Source organism: Falco naumanni, chromosome 7 (assembly GCF_017639655.2).
Source record: "Falco naumanni isolate bFalNau1 chromosome 7, bFalNau1.pat, whole genome shotgun sequence".
NCBI lineage: Eukaryota > Metazoa > Chordata > Aves > Falconiformes > Falconidae > Falco > Falco naumanni.
In genome coordinates, this window is record NC_054060.1 from 72531919 (window position 1) to 72554634 (window position 22716).

The 22716-nt window shown below is 43.9% G+C and overlaps 1 pseudogene; it reads right to left on the reverse strand.

The window, feature by feature from the left end:
• The window catches only part of LOC121091550, a 38415-nt pseudogene extending 21107 nt beyond the window's left edge, over positions 1 to 17308 (reverse strand).
• Positions 17309 to 22716: the final 5408 nt, after the last annotated feature.

A 22716-nucleotide genomic window follows, 5' to 3' on the forward strand; every position in this document is an offset into this window, starting at 1 on the left:
GAAATGTTAAACTGATCCCAGACTTAATTTCTCTCCTTTTTGGTTTCTGGCCATTGTAGGGTGCAGGAAGGACATATTTCTGTATTTTTACTGTAGTTGCAAAAGTCAGTTCTTTTCTTTCCCTTTCTTCTTCTTAATGAAAACCAAAATGCTCTACCCATTTTTAAATTCCAGCTTTCAATGACACCGTGTATTAAACAAGACTCATGATAGAAATGAGAAAGGTGGCAGTGCTAAAACTCCAAGCCAAGCACAAATGAAAAGCCGCAGCATTTATGGACACCTTGTGTTACTGTTTCATCTGGAATGTACTGATTTGCTGGGGTGTCTTCTTCAACAAAACATTTCCATCGGGTTACTTTGGATTTTTTTCCCCATATGCATGTTGCTTTCATAAATATTTACAGCTTATTAGCTGTTGACAATTCCTTGTCAAACTAACGAAGTACAGGCTACACAAAGGCTACACTAGACAGTGAGGTGGATTAGAAGCTGGCTGAGCTGCCAGGCTCGAAGGATCACGTTGAGCAGCACCGAGCCCAGCTGCAGGCCAGGCACTAGTGATGCACCCCAGGGGCTGATACTGGGGCCAACACTGTCTAACATGGTTATGACCACTGCGGGTGATAGGACAGAGCGCACCTTCTGCAAGTCTGCAGGTGGTACAAAATGGGGAGGAGTGGCTGGCACACCAGGTAGCTGAGCTGCCCTTCAGAGGGACCCAGACAGGCTGGAGAACTGGGCCGACATGAGCATCATTCCATCCAGCAAGGGCAATGCAAAGCCCTGCGCGGGAGGAGGAATGACGCCACGTGCCAGGCTAAGGGCTGAGCAGCTGGAAAGCAGCTCTGCAGAGAAGGACCTGTGTGTTTCGGTGGACACCAGGCTGAACACAAACCGGCAACGTGCCCTTGGGCAAGCATGGCCAACGGCCTGCTGGCTGCCTTAGGAGTGTTGCCAGCCGGTGGAGAGTGATCCCTCTCTTCTACTCAGCACTGGCAAGGCCATGCTTCTGGGTTCCCCAGTACAAAAGAGCTAATGGTGCGCTGGAGTGAGTCTAGCAAATGTCCCCAGAGAAGGGGGCGGGGGGATGTGGGGAGGAATTGAAGCATCTGCCATATAGGGAGAAGCTGAGAGCGCTGGGACTCTTCAGCCCAGAGCAGAGAAGGCTCACGGGGAATCTTACCAATGTCTGTAAATAGCTGATCAGGCCCAGGGGAGAGGGAAGTAAAGAAGTCAGGGTCAGACCCTTGTCAGTGGTGCCCAGCCAAAGGCAAGAGGCAATGGACACAAACCAAAATACAGGAAATGCCATTTAAATGTAAGAAAAAACTTCCTTACTTCAGTGCCTTTGTTGCAACTTCATTCCCTGATGCCACAATGTCACCCCACGTAGATACTGAAACCTCTGAACTCACAGTCTGTTTGGAAGTCAGCACTGAGTGACCCTAATATCCTTTCCCAATTTTTAAGTTCTACTGATTCAATTACGTGTGTGCTGGTGGGACTGTTTCTCATCTCTATCTTCAAGCTAATGATGGGCTAAAAATTCAGGACTGAACCGAGAAGTTCAGAGCTGCAGCCAGCTGTTTGCTGCTCTGCAAGAGTACCATCCTGTGACATGTTCCTGAAATGAACAGTCACATGCTCAAATCATTCATCTCCATCACAAATAAGAAGAAAATTACAGTACTGAAAACCAAAGCATATAAGAAAAACTAGTCTTGTACGTACAACGAATGTAAACTATAAAACCTCATCTGTCCTGTTACTGCATTTCATAACACTGAAAAGAAGAAATCATCTTCTCCTAGGGAATTCCTCTCTACCTGTGCAGACCGGTTCTCCTTGGATCCTGGTTTACTACAGTTCACCTGCGAGGAGGAGGAGAGCTGCTCCCGTTTCTCAATCACCAGACATGATCTCCGGGGATGTTTTCCCTCACCAGCACAGTACGATGCAAAAAATATTAAGAAGTTCCCTCCAACTGCTGATGTCTGAGAGCCAATTTGAATTGGACCTCTACAAGCATCCAGATACAACACTCCATCTGTAAGCCTAGTATTGCTCTCTGTAGCTTGCTTGTGGAAATAACAAAAGCTCATGGATCTACCATGCTTAATCAATGATGCCCTTCACCAGGAACGGCCAGGGTCCCCGTGTGAATGAGCCCTCCACCCTGTTTCAGTCAGGCGGCAAAGTGGGATTTGCTCCCTGGAGCACAGGTTCAACGGGCGCAGTACCTGCTGCACTCACAGAGCGAAGCTTTCGCACCCTGGGTCACTGCTGCCTCCTGCACCACTGGCACCGCTCACATTCCTGGGGCAGGGCCATGGCCAGCACCTGCGCTAGGGCTATTCTCCCTAATTTGCTTACATTTATTTTCTGTAGCAAAAATAACCCCTGATGTCTCCAGAGAGCCACTCTGATTTGCAAAGGCTCCAGGTGTATCACCTAGAACTGACTCATTTCTCTGAATGGATAAAATAAGAGCTTCCACAAAATAACTTCATAAGCTGGGAGAGGAGTAAGGCTCTGAGCCTCTCTTTTATAAATATGCAAGGTCTCTCTTCATCCAAAGGTAAAAATGGAAGGAAGATCTGAAAACAAAAGGGTGGGTAAAGGGAACAGTGGTGTTGTTCTGGCCTCCCAGGTAAGACTTGACTGGTTTCCCTCCATAGCTGAGGCAACTTCCACATGCACCTGATTTCTATAGTTAGAAAATATACCTGATAAGCACAGTCACATTTCGACCCCTGCAAGATTTTACCTTGTCCTGCCTCAGCTGATCACAGGGATCCCCCCACCCACAGCCTCCTGAACAGAACAACGGGACACACCACCGAGTTACCATCCTCGGGAAGAAGGCATCCACCAGCCTGAAGCTCATTTGTTTAAGGAGAGCAGCTGGAAGGTGTGGGAGAGCCTGTGCCACCATGGTCCTCCTCTCCCATCACCTGCCTCCTTTCTCAATGCTTTGGGAAGCGGAGCCACCGGAACGAGCGCTAACAGTGACGAGAGGAGCTGATATACCATTTCCCTGCTGTCTCACCCTGGACAAGTATTCCTCCCACACCTGGGGAATGCATCAGGAGAAGCAACACCACTAACAGAGTCAGGGAACACGAGCTTTTGTAAAAGCCTCTGGCACTAACCTCCAGCTGAGGAGGAGCAAACAGACACACCAACGACCAAAAAAGCCCTGCTCTTACCCCAGGCTGCCTGCGGTCCCAGACTGAGGAGGGCAATATCACTGCAAAGCAGGTCCTATAAGAGTCCCATCAACTCCACCACAATTGCTTCCCTTCCAGCATGCCTGCTACCTCCCCAGCCTAACCCACATAGGAGCATCGGAGCCTGGAGATGACACTCAGCACCTGCAGGGCAGCAGGACAAGTGCAAGTGATCTTACCCAGGCACTCTCCTCTCCAGTGCCCGCAGTGGGACCAGGGAGTGCCCGAAACAGCTGCTTGAGCCTGACCCGTGATCATAAACTGGCATAAAGATCAGTTAGAAAAACGGTGGGAACTAATTAGCTCAGGTCTGCCAAGAGCATGATAAGACAGGACAGAAACCAGTTACATGAAGCACAATGCAAATGCCAGAGCTGAACATCACCCAAGCATAGGGAGCCCGCAAAAGTGGTGGAGCATCAGTAGGTACATGAAAAGGGCTAATTGATCCATTAGGGAGGAGTGGGGTGTTTTCCTTTTGTTTTAATTTTTTTTCTTATTGTGAAAACAGATGCAATCATAGCCAAGCTCCACCGGCATGTGTTGTCCTACAGGCAAAGGTGTAACAACAGATTTCAGGACAAACTGGGACTCCATCCAAAGCTTGTGCAACACACACAACCCACGGATCTTGAGGTGCGTGATTAAAAACACCCAGAATTAAGTTGGGCGCATGTGACTGAGGAATGTCAGTGGAAGTATACAGAAAGTGGCATTCTCTGAAGCCAAGATTTGGCAAGAAAGTCAAGGAAAAATATAGAAACTCTGGCCAAAGGACCTGGCGTGACTGCACTTGCAATGAACCAAGACAGATTCAGGGAAACCGAGCATGTTTTAGTCAAGCAGAGGTGAACAAAAACTCGAGCAAGTAGATAACAGTGTGTGCTTAGAAAGATGGGAAGCCAGCACGCAGGCAGAAAAAGTAAGCCACAGAAGCTGCTGCACTTGGTTGGAAAGGTGACTTGTTCCTTGATTTGATACTTGGATGATAGAAGTCTAGGGAAATGTGAAATATGCTATCACAAAAACTGTCAGCCTTCCACTGATATCTCACAGTCAGATAGCACCTGTATCAGCTGCTTATAATCAGTTTTCCAGGGGAAAAAAATCATATTGCTGAGACAAGGCTAGGTAAGCGTCATTTTCTAATTCTCATCAGCACACGTTCAGATGTGTAGCTATTTCAGTTTTCTGATAATTCAAATACTTTCAAATGTTAAAACCAAAACATCAGTAAGAGTGCAAAGTCAAGCTCTTACAAATTATAGGATGCGTATTTAAATAGCACCGAGGTATTTAAATCACATGGTATCACACTATTTTTCCTGAGAGACTCCCACTTCTTTGAGAGCACAGGCAGGTAAGGGCTATCTAATATGTGTTTGCTTTCCTTGTTCAAGAGCATGCTGGTTTACAGGGCTCTGTTATGGTGTGGGCCTGTTTAAGGATGTCAGAGTCACAGTGTACCTGGGGAATTACTGACAGAAAGGAAAGACATCCTTTTCTTCACCTGCTGGCCCCCAAATCTTCTTTACTGACAGTTAACAAAACCTGAAGATACCTCTCACTGTGTCTAGGACTTACCTCGTATCTTAGAGTCCCTCTACACATAATAAGAGATAACTCCTTTCAAAACGAGCATGTCATCTGAATAGACAAGAGAGAGAGAAAATCTGTGGGAGAAGATATTCTGTTCTCTGTGGTTTATGGACAGGGCAGCAGAGGCACAGAGTGTTTGGATGACTTGCCTGAACTTGTGTGTCTGTTGGCAGAGCTACAAACCGAGCCCACACACCCTGATCCCTACTCCAGAGATGTACATTTTGCTGATAGCGGGATTTTCTAAGTATCTGTATCTCATTATGCAGGACTTTCTCTGAAATCCCACTGTCCTCAGGATGGAGGACAAGGTCACAATAGTAACACTGTTTTCTGAGAATGCAGTAGCATTTTACTTTCTGCAATCCCTTTGCATAAGCCAGTGATTCATGGTTCTTATCTTGTCATTCAATTTCCATTCTAGATCAAAGGTGATAATAAAATAAATTAAATCAGCACTTCAAAGGAATGAAGGTGAGGTCTTGCACACACATGCTGTGTTTCATAGCTGTCAAAAAGAATAGAAGTTATTTTGACCTTCTTTGTTATCCTATGATAGTTCTTCTATTCTCTGCAACCCAGTATTATAGGCCATGTGAACCGAACACCTCTCCATTTATCTGGATAATTGACAATGATGACATCCATGTTCTTCAAACACCAAACTGAGTGGAATACAGAGAGACGGTGAGAAATTTTCTTTGTAAAATATTGTTCCGTTAGAAGACGAAGATAAAATCAAATCATAGTGTTTGGGGTGAAAATGTTGCCATTTCTGAATTACCCAATGGAAGCCAAGTAGAGCTCACTTGGGGAAAACAAGAAGGTATCCTGCCATGTCCTCAGCCTTCCTTGAAGTCTGATTACTTCCTTCCTCATGGAAAGATGGACCTTTAGAGCTGGGATTTCTCAGGATCTGGTCTGCCCTGTCAAGTCCAAAGTAGTCCTCTGAAGTGAAAGCTGTTGGGGTTCCCAGGCCAAAGTAATGTGAAGCAGAGCTGCTGGTTTACCGGCAGCATCAGTGCCTCATCTTATTTCTTTGGAAAATCTGTGCCTGTCATAGATATTTTCTGGGTTTCTAACTGCAAGGAGTGTATGAAGCCAATCTGTATCAAGACAATCCGAGAGAGCCCTTGACACTTAATGTGCAGCCACTTCTCGAAGCAGCTTTGGTAACTGCACTGAAACTACCGCAGTGTGGGGTACCACAGCTGGAGAACCGACCCTCGCTCTGTGCCAACAGCAGCTATAGGTGACTTTTCAGTCTGATGGATCCTTTGGCTGTACTAAAAATACTAAAGAGTAGAAAGACGGAGGAGTGAGTTAACATGTTATGTGAGATGCTGGGCAGCACAGAGGCTGTGGTATTAGTGAGCTTCAGCAAACTTCAGCACAGTCTCCCAAAAAGGAAAGAAAATGCACAGCAAGATATGCAAAACTAGATATTAGAGACGTGCCAAGTTCATGATGTACATGTAGGAACAGTAGGAAAAAAATCTCCAGAGAAATACCTGTGTGAAAGTGACATACTGGGTAAGGGCTGGCCAAACAATCACACATTTTCAGAACAATTTGCATGTAAGCTGTAACGTACCATGTTACTACAGACCCCAAAAGATTTGTTATACATCTTTCAGCAGAGGGGTACAAGAGCCAGAAACATCCATAACAATGTAGCTGATGTCATGATGCTCAGGGTACATACACTGCATAACTTGCTGAACTTCCCAGATGTGGCAGGGCTCTCGAGAGCAAAGAATTAAGAGTGACTGATGTGTAAGGATTTCAGCTCCCTATTCTATATATTTGTTATAGACATGGGATATAAACACCTGGGTATTAAAACTAGTGTTAAGATATTTTCACACCTCTGAAATAGCCAACTTGTCAGATAAGTAATTCTGTGCTTTGCTGACTGAAAGGTCTTACACATTTAGTCAATATTCTACCTGACATTGATCCATTCCCGAATTCTTAAAACCAAAAAATAAACAACAAACCTCTGAAATTATAAACAGATATTCTGAGGCAGAAATTTGCTTTGACTGTGATTTCTTAGCTAGTACAATTCCAGTGTTTTGCATATGTGCAGTGGCCAGCACAAGCAGGGGCTGGCTGATACAGTAATTTGAGAACTGTATAATGTCAGTAGGAAAAACTGGTACTTACAAAAATCTGCCTGATGAGCATTTTTCAACTTTATGATTCTTACAGTGAGCAGCGAGTAAGGTGACATTTCTTCCTGCTGGAAAAAATAACAAAGGAGATGTGCTTTAAAGTTTGGGATATGTGTATTTGCTGTAATGACAAACACACACTGAAAGGAACCCAGGTTCTGCTGAAGCCATCTCTTCCAGTTGGCATCACAGCAAAAACACAACAGGCAACAGAATGTACTTTCTCCACAAACTTCATCAGCTCCTGAAGTCTGCAGTCATTTAAGCATACAAACAGAGGATGTGGAAGGAGAGGATGAACAGGGAAGTGGAGATGGGGTAAATAAGCTGAGAAAGTCATTAGCCAGCTATGTTAAATCATGCACGTGGTCACCAGCACCCAATCTGACAACACAAAATTCAGGGAATCCACAAATCAGAGACGCTCCAAATTTGGCTGGCTATTGACCAGCAGCCTGTGATGTGCTGTAGGTAGAATCAAAAATTTGTACAAAAATTTGTGTCAAATTTCTGCTTCTAATGCAATTCTTGGGTAAGTGTAGAAAGGGAAAAAGAAAAGAGATTTTTTTTTTAGGTTTTCTCACTTGTTTTTAAAAGAATCATTTTCATGATGGAGAGGTGTCTAAGGAAGAGTCCTTAGCACCTCAGGGAATGTCTCAGGCCAGCAGGGCAATACACAGCTTTGGACAAACACTGCTAGCCTGCTTTGTGTGAAGAGAAGTTTTCCTCACCGAATGTCATTATCTGATTGTTCTTTCTACTACTCCACATCTATCAAAGTTACACTTTTGACTGTAGTGCATCTCAAAGAAGGCTGCGTCCAATTCCTTGTTGAAGATGCCAGGCCTGACCAGCTGGGTCTGTGAAAGCTGTGCCAATCATGTTTGCTTCAGGGGTTTTACAGCAGGGAACATGACCCTCATGTCTATGAGCAGCAGCTGGAGCAACTAGGGTATCAGCAGAAAGATACAGAACACAGGCAAAGCTTACTAAGCCATCTGTGCCGCAGCCAATCTCGATTCCCTGGCTGCAGGAACAGTTGTGGAAAATGTATCAAAATAGCTGAAGCTTATAGAAGGGAGAGAGAGTTGCACCACGGCTGTACACAAGAGACTGAATGAAAAGGGTAAATCAGTACTGGGGATGGCTACCTGTCTCATAGTTTAAGAGCAGAGGCAGAAGAAAAGGAGGAATTTCAGAAAGTTCAGACTGTTAAGTGATAAGTTTCCAAGCTGATGTATGATTATAGTAAGAACAGGTCTCATTAGATAGGTGGGGTAACACAGCAAGACTGCAATGGATGTCAGAGAACAAGGCTCTGCACAGGAAAGAAAATGCTCTTGCAAAGTCTGTGAGATCCTGAGGCTTGACTGCTACTGCTGCTGCATGAAGAGCTTTAATCTGCATACAAGTGTGCTATCAGCAGATTCTGAATTGGGTATCTCCAATAAGAGAGGAAGACATAAATTATATAACATGTAAATTAAAAAGGTACCTTGAGATAGTAAGGTTATGGAATAATAAGGAATTTTTAAGGACTTGTGATAAAGCATCAATAAACCCAAAATGTTATGGCATTAAGATGAGGTAGATTTGGAAATAGGGAAATGTTAGTCTGCAGTTCTAATAGCAAGGGTCTATGGATGTCATAAAATGACCAAACTAGTGACGCTGACACTTGTAGTTTTGCAGAAAGATATCCAGCCAAGTAACACTAAAGGCACAGCACGTGTCGGGATCAAGCAATACGTGACCACTTCAGTGACGCAGACTTCTGATGGTAGTCACTGATACTCAGGCGTAGTTCAAGGGGGAGCTGAGATAACAGCAGAAGGCAAATAGTCCGTAATTCTTAGTAAAGTCAGTTCAGAGAGAGAAAAAAAAAAAAAAAAAAAATCAAAAAACCCACAACAGGCAGCCAAAGCAAGAAGCTGTTGTGAAAGCTAATGACCAAAATTTTGAAAAGATTATCTGAAGTGAAAATGGAAGGGCGCTGGTGGAAGATGATGGAATAATTAGGGGATGTTATTATTTTCTGAGAAGCTTCAGTTACAGTAACAGGGAGTAACTCTCAACCGAAATGAAAGTACGTTCACAGGCACTGCTACAGTGACAAGTCAGACTGCTAAAAAGGTCAAGGTCTAAGAAGACAGTACATCAGCTGAAGTGTGTAAATCATTGGACCATGGGGAATTCATCATGAGAAAATTTAGTTTAACCTCCCAAATAATTTCCATATCTTTGAGGATGAAAAACATGAGGGTCATAAAAGGAATTTGCAACAAATTGCAGTAATTCTCGAGTTATGAAGTTATCCAATGAAACAGCAAGAATGAATTTTTGAGAAAATGCTGGCTAATTTAAAGGCATATTAAATAAGAGGTAACCAGTGCCTCAAACAACCATACAGCTTTGCCTACAGACTCAAACTTATAACCAGGACTCGTAATATCAGAATGTTTTCTGTAAGCTGACTAGTTAAAAAGCTAATATTTTTTGCTGAGGTACAGAAGCAGCACATCCAAAGGAGCAAGAAGGCTACAGAGCGCTGCATGAATGCATTCTCTTTATCAGGCTACAAGGAGAAGATGATCTTGGCTTCTGAGTGGGTGTATTCCAAAACTAAATAGGAAACTAATCACTGTTGATTGAAGTTGTATGTAGGGCACAGGATATTTTATAGGGCTGTTTGTTCTAAACAGGGGACATAGTATCTCAGCATTATCAGAATCCAGGCTGAGCCGACTCCAGACTGTTGTTCCAGTCATTATTGTTAGACCATTCCTTTTTCATCAGCAAGGAATAACACTGTCTTCTTACCTCAACCCGTTTTGTTCTTAAGGAACAAACTCATTGGGTTTATCCATTTGTTTCTATACCTTTCTCAAAGATAGCAGTCAAATTAGAGAAATACATAAAGGTTTCAGCAGACATATTTCCAGAGAGGATAAAGGAAAGAGTTAAAGGAATTGCATTTAGTGTTGGTGCTCCCTTAGCCTTCTTCAATGGCACCAGTCCTTCAGCCAGCATTTGGGAACACAGGTTTTTAAAGACTGTCAGAGACATGTACGATCTGCCATGATTTTTTAAGTAGAATGACAGAAGCAGAACCGAGCGTGCTCACAGCCCACACTCCCCTGGGCCACTGCTGCAGGCTAGAGCGGGGCTCACGCAAAGAATGTATCGTGAGAAACTCATACTTCACACGCAGCTGAAGGCAAACTGATAAGAGGGTAGGGGAGGAGTATATTAGGAAGGACCCTCCCCCCGCCAAAAAAAAAAAATTAAAAAAAAATCCCCCAACAGAACGTACCCAGCATTTCCATGAAGAACAGTAAGATGTTACACAGATTAGATAGCATCAAAGATTACGCAAGGGTCCAAACACCTAATTCACTGGAATGATGGTGAGGAAGCGGATGGGGATATTTGGTGTCACAGGAAGATGGCTCAGTGCAAAGCGCAGGAGTTTATTCAAATTTGAAGAACTTGCCAAGGGAACAGTAGGGCAGAGTCCCTGATCAGCCACAATGTGCAGATTAGAAATTCACTTGAATGAGAAGCAAGAATAATTTCTCACCTCCAGGAGGAGCGCTCCAAGAAGGGGCTGCGTAAGAGCAGTTGGTGAGCTGCGCACAGAAACTCTGCGCACCAGGAGAATTTCTCACCATATTGCCCAGGAAACACGAGTCCTGCGAGACAGCAAGGTACCGGCTATGTCAGCCAGAGCACACCCAGCGTGCCGTCACGGAACAAGCACCGCAGGAGCGAGAAGGGACCCAAGGAACCGACAGAGGAAAGAGCTAGGGCCGCGAAGCCGAGCGGTGCACTCTGAGCGTGTCTGGTGGCAGAGCACACAGCCAGGCCGCTGCAGCCCAGCTTCCCGCCGCCTGAGCCCTGCTCCCGGGGCCTGCTCATCGCAAAATCCCTTCTGGCATTAGCCTGCCCCCCAGAGCAATGACAACTTGAAATCTGGAGGAATAATGAAAATGCTAGTTTTATCTCTGTGCTCTCAACATTTTTACCAGTTCGAAGGGTTCTCTCAGCACTCAGGGCCAGTCTGTAACTCTGAATCCCTCTCGCTTTCTCTCTGTGTCACACTCAGATGGCCGTATCTCCCAAATCAAAGTCCTTCAGAAAAACACCCAATCTGTCCCAGAAAACATTTTGGTCTCCCCTTAGGGCATACAAAGGGGGAAACATATTCAGTGATCATCATCATCTGAGACGCCAATGCCTTTGAAAAGAAGTGCTAACTGTTAATTGAACTATTAACTACAAAGAAAGTCCCTGAGGCAAATGAAAAAAACACCCTCCTTAGAGAAGGTAGTTAATAGAAAATCACTTAATATAATACTTTTGTGATGGCCAAATGCCAGACATGCAAACTAGTCCAGAAAATTCAAAGGGAAAATAACGTCCCATACCTGAAGTTCAAGTCGCTGGTGCCATCGGTGGGAGTCATGCAACTAATTGTCTTTTCCCTCTAGTTATCATTTCATTACAATAACACATTGAACAATGCTAATAAACTAAAAAGCAGGTGTGCTGCTGCCATGGACTATCATTTGTGTTACATTAAAAGAAATGGTTAGTTCAGGCAGTGGGTAATGTAATCAACTACTCATGAGATAATAATTGCCATAAACAGCCATTTTCAGCACAAAATTCATACTAGGCCGGCAGCAATTCCCAATACCTAGAATAAAGACAGTATTACCAAAATTTGCCAACCCACAGCAGCCAGATGAGCCAATTCTCTTGCAGTCCCCTCTAACAGAGATAAATCTGCACACCCTGAACCGCTGAGCTTACCCCTGCAGTGACAGAGCGATGGCCAGGCTGTGAGACCTCCTCAGAGGCTCGCTGCTACACCTGCAGAAGGGAACCTTACATGACACACTTCAATCACAGACACTTTTTTTAAGAGGGGAGGGTGACAAGGCCCTTGCTAATGTCATGGCTTGTTTTGTGATAAACTGTTAAGGAACGTGCATATCACTTATATAAATCAAAAACTGATTAAAATTCTCCTAGTTCTTCCCTGGTTTCTGATTTCACATCCAACAGAATATTTTGGTGAGCCTCCCTGCCCTATGTCAGTACTACTGACCTTGAGCCAAGATTATGCTTCCTAGCCTCTCACTCTTTGCCTTACTGTATGTAACTTTTCAGTGCATTTACAGATAGTGAGCCAACAACTATTTTTTTAAGCTGATAATTTCCCAAGGAAAATACCACTGTTTGGTTTTTTTCATTTTTGGAAATAACAAATTATTCTTTATAAGACAATGCACTAACAAATAACATCCAGTGAAATTTTTTCTAGATTTACTGTAATTATGGGCTACCTTAGTCAGAACTACTTATGATCTTCCTTTAGTATGTTTCATCTTTCCCATATTCACATGTAAGGTGCTAGAAGGCAAACTGTCAACTCAGGACTCTGTGAAACAGCTAAAGAAATGCTCTGTTGATGCTCCTATTGATGTTAAAGTATGAAGGAGTTTGCTAAATTTTTAGGACAATGTAGAGAACTTTGTGAAGTGGGGCATATTTAGCTTTGCGCTGTAGATAAGCCACACAGCTAAACTCCATGTGCAGCCCCTGGGCATGTTTTTCCAAACCCAATCCAGTAACTATTCAGTTTATCACACAGCTACGTAAAGTCATCTTAAACTGAAGCGAGTGCTTGGGCAGATATTAGAGCATTAACATTAAGGAAAACTTTGCACCTATTTACTTGTTCTTGGACTCAAGATCTGCTAGAAGCATGTTATCCTTTACAACGCCTCTCTATTAAAAGATTATCCTCCTGTTGCACATGGCAAGCTATGGCTTGCAGAAATAAGGGAATTACCAGGAAACCCAGTGCCACTAAGAGGCAGGAACTGGCCAGCCTGCACAAGTCTGTGCCTTCAACGCCAGTATTCTGCTAAGCTTTATTACAGAACAGACTTATTCAAAATCCAGGAGGCAAACGTGAGAGTGCCTTGGTTAAACACCTGTGGATAGCAACACAAAACTTTTGAAGGTCATAATTTATCCTCATCAAATGAATGAGAACAATGAATTAAAGCTGTGGAAAGGGTCCCATAGCCCCTATATGCAGGGCTTTATGGCCACAGGATTATTATTTTTTTTAATATTACTTTACATACATTCAAAAACATTGCTGAATTCTAACCATCTTTATGTACATGTAACTACCTCAGCGGTAAAGAAGGGTTGGATGCTTGTAGCCGTGGATATTCTACACCAAAATACAACTTCAGTATAAATACAGTAAATCATACAAAACAAAAAGGACCTGGAGATCAGGTCATTGCACTCTCCAATACTTGTTTTTCCTGCTTTAGTACATTCCCTTGCTGAGCTTTAGCACACACACACACAGAGCAAACGATGAACACCTAAATGCCCTGTCATTTTTGGTTATGCTACTTTGCCATTTACATCATTTCACACCCCACTGATAGTTTGCCACTCTTTTTGTACACTCATTTCCACCTGCAGGAGCTGCCAGAATGCTGCTAACGAGAGTTTGATCAATGTGGTTGATGAGGTTTGTTTCTTTTCTATTGATTTGGAAGTCTGGTTGCACAAACAAAAACTTAAACATGCAGGTTTCCTATGAGCTATAGACACTTGAACGCCATGCCATTTAAGGTATCATCAAAAGTGCATTAGCTTTTTGTTTGGAGCCCCTTGGTTTGTGCTTTGAGGCAGCTTGACATCATGTACAGTCAGCTGCAAGCTAACTAGGAGTAGAGACAGAAATCATCACCGATAGAGCTGGTATGTGTTTGATTCAGATATTTTTCTGCCACAAGCCCTGCAAAGGTTGCTGGAGTTGCTCATTCGTTGTGATGAGCTGCGCAGTGAACAAAACATGCATTTGTTTTGCAAGCTGGTGTTAATTACCAAAACCCAAAGGATTGCCAACAACCATGCCCTGACTTTCCAGCACTGGCAATATTCCCCATTCACGCGGGGCTCAAGCTCCATTAAAGTCAATAGAGATAAATTGCATTAAAAGAAGGTGCAAGTTCAGTCCCAGTTTAATTGTAAACTGAGAAAGAACATTTTCCCTAAGGAATTTCTCTGAGAAATGAATCCATGAAAATAACACACTTTGTGTAAATAGATAAAGAAATGGAATGAAAAAATTACTGAATGCAGATGTTTCATCTAAAGGAAATTTTCTTTCACAAAATGTTCCAATTTCTAAGTAAGTCTGTGAGTCTTTAATAACCAAACTTGGGAAAAAAAAATCCTACTCTTCTCAAAAACCCATTGGTGCAGTCCCACCCATTTTTAGTTAGTTGAAGCCGGTACCTTAGCATCAGCATCGCTCAGGGCTGTGTAGCGCATCATCCATTTTCTTCCTTCATGTTCCAAGGGGCTTGATTTGCCGCTTGAATGCTGTTGAGGGAGGGAGAACAAGAAATGAAAAAACAGAGTAAAGACCAATTTTTCTATTTATTTCAGCTCCTCAATGTGGAATTGCAAGGTGGAATGAGCAATTCACACCTCCTCATTGTTTGTGGTGGATAAAATGAAGCTGCCAGGGAAGCAGCAGCTGTTTCTGTGCTGTACGGAAGAATGTCGACTCCAGCTCCTCACAGCTGCAAACAGCCAAGCAGGGACAGTCTTATTTTCTTGGAGATTTCTGTCCTACAGGTAACAGTGGGCTCGACTCATCTGTATTCTGGGGACAAATATGAATCAAATACATGCAGGCTCCTGCCAGGCTTGTTCTGTTTTCTGCTTACCTGAGGGAAGGCAGAGGTTGATGCCATGAGGTTGCTGCTGCATTAAGAGCAGGTGCTGCAGATGGCACCTGGGTGTTAGGCTCCACGGTTGCCAGTGCCTCCTGAAACAAATTTACAGCTTTGAAGAGTGTCAGAAGTTGCTAAACAGGTGTTTTATTACATTGAGTCAGAGCTCCACCCCTCCACGATTTCTGAAACAGGAAAATTTCCCACCCACATGACTTGTCCAAAGAGCACGTCTCTTGTAAGGTGTGAACCTTCGTATCTGCAGGTCTTGTGACCAAGCAGAGCCTCCTGAAGGACCAAATTGCTCCCACCTGGGTGCTCCTGGAGATGCAGTAACAGCCGAAACCCAACCGATGAGCTGATAGAGACTTTACAGCAAAAACCTAGAAGTGATGATGATAGCCTGATAGACACACACAGCTATTGTCTCCATGCAAAGACCCTGAATTCTATGCACTATTGCCTCCATAACAAAAAAATAAACTAAAAAAAGTTTGGAATGATCATTAGAAGGAAGGCAGCTATATATGAACATATTAAGAGTTCTTCTGAAGGAATATTTTCCCCTGAGAAGTGCTGTTGCATCATGATTTGTGCATTATGTGTTTGTTTTTACTGAGGTCTTCTACTTCAAAAGGAATGAAAGAAGGGAGAAATTCGATAAGCAACATTTCTGTGCTCCCTAAAATGCAATGTGTCACAGTTCCATTTGAAATGTGTTTTACTTATTTCTGGGATTTACATTTAATACAGTATACATTTTAACAAATTTAAGACAGATTCAAACATTTTGCCTTGAAAATCATGAAACATTTCAACAAACTAAAATAATTTCATATTGTAGGAGCTTTTCATTCTTCATTAGTTTTTTTTCCCCAGTTCAGAACCGGCATTTTCTGATGCAAAAACCATTCAAATTTCTGAACAAATTTATTCAAATCACCAGCCAACTGGGCATTACTAGCGTATTATTGGAATTTAGTGGAGTGATGTTGTACATTTTAAGATTATTGTTTTGTCTAATGAGGATTTGCATGTGTTCAGCACACCTCTAGGAAGCTCGGTGATTAAATTTTCTAATCCATTATGCAAGCATTATTAGCACACATATATTTGTATTGAAAGTCCTCCCAAATGATTAAAAGTAGTGCTTATGAAAGGGCTTGAGATTAAGAGGATGACAAAGCATGATGCTTCCTATTGGAGGCCTGAATACATATGAAATCACAGCCACTGCAACTGTGGCAATGCATGTTGTACAAGGACCTCGACTGACAGAAACTAGACACAAACCCAATCACTTCTCACAGTCTCATTACATACTTTTCTTATATACACAGACAAACCAATATGAAAAGCTGGTGTTGCAAGGAGAACAAGATAGTTTGATCACCTTACATGCAGTATTCCATCCTCACAAAGGTTTGATTTCCTGGTTTTAATTTTATGTCTACATATTCAGTTTGGGGTTTTGTTGTTTGTTTTGGGTTGCTTTGTTGTTGGTTTTTTTTTTTTAATTAAATAAGTGCTTTTATCACATTGTGCAAGGGGAAAGTTTGCTGTGAACTTCCTTTCTTGCCTTTATCGTATTTAAACTTTTTGATGGAACAGGAACTGCTTAATTGAAACCAGAATTAGATATACTATAGCAATAGGCAAAGGATAGTCACAAGCCTCTCCCATGTTGGCCAACGCAATGCTTAGTCTCAGCACTTGCACTGCCACAAAAAGTATTTTTGGAATCTGCCTTTTTTTTCTATAACGATGGTGCCCAGAAACAGTTTACAGAAAAGTCACCGTACACACAAAAGCATACTCTTTTTCTGTTTCTTCTGCAGCAGCCTGCCTGTGTCCTTGGTTGAACTGCCTAGAAGGGCTGTGGCACCCCAGCAGCAGAATGAGAACGTTAGCTACAGTTTCTCTGTAATTGTGCCCCACAAAGGTCATCAGTTCCAGGTCTCATCTGGGCAGCATATGGAAGCTAATGGGTTTTTGCGGGAGAGCGGGAGAGCCGGTTTCCATTTATTTATGTGTGTCATATTATAGCTTTGGTTGTAAGGCAAAAGGAAGTGAGGTGGGGGAAGAAGCCTCCAGCATCCCTGAGGAAGATGACTAAGAGCTGCTTGTTGTCTGACAAGGAACTCTTCTTTCCTGACTCTAGCCTTCCCAATACAAAAGACCTGTCTTTTGACTTAAAAGCTCAAGTCAGAGGCAGCCGAAGGTGCCTTTGACCCAAAGCCAGCACTAGTAGGTATTGCATTCCCGAAATTAGTTCAAAGTTCAAACTGCTTTTCGCTATGAAGCATGCTTCCTTTTGAGGCAAACATGGCCTCTTCTCAAGGCAGGCACTTAGGACAGGCCGGACCTCACCTAAATTAGAAAGCCAGACTTTAGCCGAAGCCGGTTGCCTGCACTCCCTGTGTACTGGATGGAGGAAAAAGCAAGCGTGGCCACTGCAGGGCGTAACTAAGCCCCTCCATACCGGATTCTTCTGGAGAAGCCTAAATGTCCAGGTCATACTTAAACATCTGACTTCTGAGTGGCTGAAGGTTGGTGAGGTGAATCCCACCCTGAATAATCATTATATCCTCTTCAATCACTTGTTTCCAAAGTTACTGATGCTGAGGGAACACGACATTGAGGAACTTGGCTGTGGCATTAACACGTGATTCACCCCATCATAACGTGAAGCTTGGGCAAAAGCCCTAATAGCATATGAATGAAAAATCCTCTCATGGGTCTGTTCAAATACAAAGGGTGTTGCGATAAGGAGGGTGGCAACGTTGCCGGTGCCAGCAGGAGGCCGAGCTCCCCGCCGAGCTCCCCGCCGCACGCCGGCCAGGGACTGCTGATGCCCCTGTGACCAGGAACCGGACAGCTTCACTTGGGGCCACGGGTGGTAAAGCACAGACCGCGCAGCAGCAGCTCAGCCCAGGCATGTGGAAGGAGAAATACGAAACCAGGTTTTCTGTGAAACCCCACGCTGTGGTCGTTCAGCATCTGAGACTTGTTTGAGAGAAATGGGAAATGCCAGAGGCAAGGACAGAGAGGAGAGTGCTGCTGCAACTACCAGATGGCAACGCACTCCGGACTTGTGGGGCAGAGCCCCAGAGCTCAAACGATTCATTTAACGTAGCTGAAGGAGCAGACAAACCATGCCGAGCCAGGCTGAGCCAGACACCCACGCTTACGGCCATTCTGGGGTCTGTCTGCCAGCTGGCGCGCCGCCGGTGAGATGCAGATCGCCCAGAGCTGCTCTACCTGGAACTGGTTGTCATTTAAGGTTTTCTTCTGTAATGTTTTCTTCTTTTTCAGGACTAGTCTGATGATGTCTAAGACTACGATCAATGTGATCTAAAGCTGCCACCAATGACTGAGACTGGCCAATTTTAGCATTAATGCTCAAAGACATGGGTTGGATCAGAGTTAATTATTCAAAGATTTATTAAAGTGACAGCTAAGGACAAATAAAAGATCAGCTAGATTGTGTGGTTTCTTTTGACCTTTCTCAACCATTCTCAGTGACAACCCTCTTTAGCCTCTTACCCATCCTTCCCAGCTCCTCTGCAGCCTACGGACCCTCCTTTATGTCTCACCCTGTATCTTGAGGCTTTTCCATGCCATGCCCCGGCAAGGCCAGCAGCCCCTCTTGCTTCAGCGCATCTTCCCCTCACGTTTCCCAGACCACCCTTCTGAACACAGGAGAAAGGGAGGGTCCAGCTTCCCTGAAAGCCCTTCTGATTTATTCCTGGTTAGTATTTTTACTAGAAACAGCCATCTTCTACTCCATAGTGATACAGGAGGATGTAGCAAATGCGACTCATAGTAGTATGATGCTTCAGGCATATTAAAAGTAATAATACATGGTGGCCCATCTGAATAAAAGCAAAAATGTTCATCTCAGCAAGAGAGAGATCATAGCAATCTCCATGACAGCAACACAACGCCAAGTATCATCCACAAGAATCGGGCTTTAGTATGGCAATGGCTGTGCAGCTTTGCCTGGTCCACATCATTGCTGCTGGTGACCCATATGGCCTTTATTTTAATAAGATAAATCTATTGGTCATGATGAGAAAGGTGTATATATATATTTATCTGCAATTCAAATATGAACACATTAGGAAAGAAAAAGTGAAATGGTTTGAGAAAATTTGGGCAATAGAGTTAGATCAGCAGAAAAAGGAGTGTTTCTGTCCACCAGGAATATTACATTGCTTTTAGAAGGGCTCTGTATGCTCCTCTCCATGACAAATATGGGTTATAGATATTTGTTGTTACATGTAAAATGACTTTACCCAAATTCAGAGAAAACTTAAACCCAGAAAAACATTCAGAAACAGTCCAAGCATTTAATGTCCCAGACAAATACTGGCAGTAGCTCAGATTTTTAAAGTTATTTGGTCTGGTTATTCTTATATAGAACATAACCTCTCTTCTTGTAGGTCTGACTTGTAGTAGACCTGTGCACGTGCAGAAGTGCAATACCTTTTTATGACTGAGCATATATATACATTTTTTAATTAGTCTTTCTTTTTGTAAGGCATACCCTGCGTAGGATCCTAGTTCTTTCAAGTGTCACTTTAGTCTCCCATCAAACGCTAAAAGACATTGGAACTGCTAGAGCAACTTACTCTGAAATAACTGGCTTCTAAAAGACCTTTTCAGCTGTAGTAAGTTAACAGTGTCTTGGTATCTGAATAAAATTAGCAAGTGCTGGTGGGGTATGCCTTTGAGTTTCCTTTTCTTATCTAACATATGAGGCATCATATGCTACCGTCAAGGTTGAATTTCCAGTGTTCATTGCAATTAGCTCCAAGGGATAAAGTGCATTGAGGGAATCTAGTCCATGCACAAGAGTGTTGGTCACCAGAGCCCGTTTGCTGACTACAGAGAGAAACGTGCTTTCCCATGAGGCCTGTTACCTGAAAGTCCCAGGCAGGGTCAGGGGACTGCAATGCAGGTGACAGGCTTGCCACTGGTTCAAAGCCACCCTGTTGCTAAGCACTTCACCGGTGTCAAGGTGAGCACGGCACCTTCCAGAGGGCATTGCCCTTTCGGCCGAGTTACACAGCCAGAGGCTCATAGCAGACATCGGAGGACTGCTTTTCTTAACACAGCAATGGCTCAGGTTTTGGTATGAGGGAATTTCTAACTTTTCTGTAACTTCCCATGTTACAGAAGAGAACAGGACAGTGTGCTGTGAGACCAGAGCCCACACCTGGTGCAGTACTGCAGGAACATGGAGTCCCTCCCCCCTGATCAATTGAGAGGGACAGGAACAGCCTAGAGATTCTGCTCTAAACGACGCAACTCCTTTCTCCTCCAGAGCCCAGGGCAGGCAGCTGCCTACAGTGTGAGAGCCCTGGCAAAAGACAAGCTATGTGGAGAAGACGTCCTTAGGGAAGGCACACCCCGCCGAGGAAAGGCTGCCAGGCACTATGGGCATCGCCCACCACACTTGCAGGCTGAAGAGGAAGAGGAAGCACAGGGTTAGGCGATGTGCTCACTCCAGCTAATCTTGCAGTGCTGAAATCCCTGGTGCCTCTTTCTTGCGTGAGAAAGGCTCGGCTGTTGCAGAAGCTCTTGCATCCAGTATCTCTCCACATGTGTGGAAGCCATACCCCCAGTGCCACGCTGACTTCAAGCCTTGTGACCCATTGTGCAACCTGAAGAGGTGTGCAAGGCAGCGTGTTTGCCCTATATACAGTGTGTTGTCACTGGGAGGATGGAGGGACAGCCTTTGCAGGGCACCCAGTAAGTCAGGTAAGCAGTGCTTAGTAAGCCCGGGCTCAGCAGAGTCACACAGACACCCCACAGACCTGCATTTTGTGCCACCTGAAGCCGGACCATCACCCACACCTCGCACCAGCTGCCCACGGGATGCAGCCTCAGTGATGCAACATGCGTGGCTCCATGCAGCGGCTGGCAAAGCAAAGCCGTTCCCCAGGGAGCCCACAGGCTTCGCCGCTGCCAAGGGAGCCGGGTGTGAGAGCATAAGAGCCCATGATGCTCCCACTGAACAAAACACAAACCTCTGCAGGAATCTAGTGTGGCCACTTACACAAAAGGGCTGATCACAAAGATTAAACTATGTTAACAGCTCCACATGGAAAGACTTTAAAGAAACAATTGCAAAACATCTTACGGAAGTGTTTCAGAAATGCGTAAGGAAAGAAACATTCTCCAGGAGATCAAGATAGGCAACTATGTAAGTACCTCCTATTACATGCTAAATTAAATGGCCATTGCAACATGATACCATGCTAAAACACAGACATCAAAGGCAAGTGTGACTTCTAGGCCAGGTCAAGAAAACACAGATTAAAGAAAGACACATTTGTACTGGAAAACATCACTGAATAACCATTATACAAAATGGAAGGGAGCCACATGTTACTAAAGCCTGTGGAAACCTGTCTAACACCTGTTGCATACAACTCTCACATGGTGTTGATACTTTGACCCTATGTGATATAATGACTAAAACCTACTCAATTACATCAGACATGATGTGAAAGGAAAATTAATTATTCCCTTTATTTCCATAAGTCCAAGACAACAGTAAGATCAGGCTAGCTGTTGGTAAAAAAACCAACTTGCGTGACTTACAAAGAGAAATCCCTACTGCTTTGGAGGCTCAACATTTCAGCTTTGTGCTAAAAACCAGTGGGAGAGGTCAGGGTGGGCTAAAAGGTGTGTCTGGAGGCATAACTACCTGTTCCTGCTGCAGTTGAGGAAATCTCAGTGGTATGATATGAGCTATCCCAATCTCACAATTAGGCTGAAAGCCCGACCTCTTTCAGAGGTGATAAGAAGGCAGCAGCTGGATGTGAAAAAAGTGATGCACGGTACATGGGGAAAAGGGAAGTACAAAACTTTTAGCATAAACCAAATCTTACAGAACAAAAAAATCATGATTTCCAGGGGCAACAATAGGAAGCATAGGTGCGAATATAGAAGAAACGTATATGAAAACAAAATCCTATCAAAGGTCTAGGCTTATTACTTCACAGAGACAGAAAATTAATTACTAATGATGCAGCTGAAGCAGGAATGCTAATAAAACACTTGTGTTCCATGTTGGGAAAGAAAAAACCTTACATGTTTCATCGATGAGTATTATGAACCGCTTTGCAACACATAGCCATACAACACATTAACACAGAAGAGAGATCATTCTTACCAATTATTTCTGAAAGCTTAGTCTAGGAGGATTCTTGACTGTCTACGGTTCAGCTATTGCAATTCTCAGCATACTGCATAACTGTAGGAAACTGAAAGAAAGTGAATATTGTGCCAGTTTTCAAAAGTAGCAAGAGGGATGTGGTAAGGTGCCAGCAGATGCCTTATATACACTTTATCTGCCCTACTGCAAAACACAAAATCTTCCCTCTTGCACCAAGACCACGTAAAGCCTCTTCTCCCTCATGTGAGTGCCTCCTAATTCTGCAGGTGCTGAGCTTATGCAAGACTCAGCCAACAGCAAGGACAGGCAGAGCTGGTGAATTCAAGGGCCTGCACATCCTTGCTCTTGTTTGGAGGGGGTTTAAAGCTAGCAGCATGTTGTTCTGTTCAGCTTGTATTTCCAATTGCTGCTCACACCAGGAGTGGGGCAAGGGATGGGTAGCCGAGAAGCAGTGTGGATGCACACAGGGGGGAGCATGGTGGCGGTCACGCAGTGGAGCACTTCATCACCACCCTTCTGCTTTCTCAGCTGATCTGGTACCCATGGCCTGCCACTCCTTTGCCTCTGTCCAAAGCCTTCCTTGAAGGTGGTCTGTAGCCACAAGATGCCATGTGTCATGTGCCTGCCTTTCTTTAAACACTTGCCTACAACGTGCCGTGGCCCCAGGCACAAACGTGTCCCACAGGCTGCTGTGTGGCCTCACCGTCACCTCGCAAATGCAAAACAAAAAAGCCGAG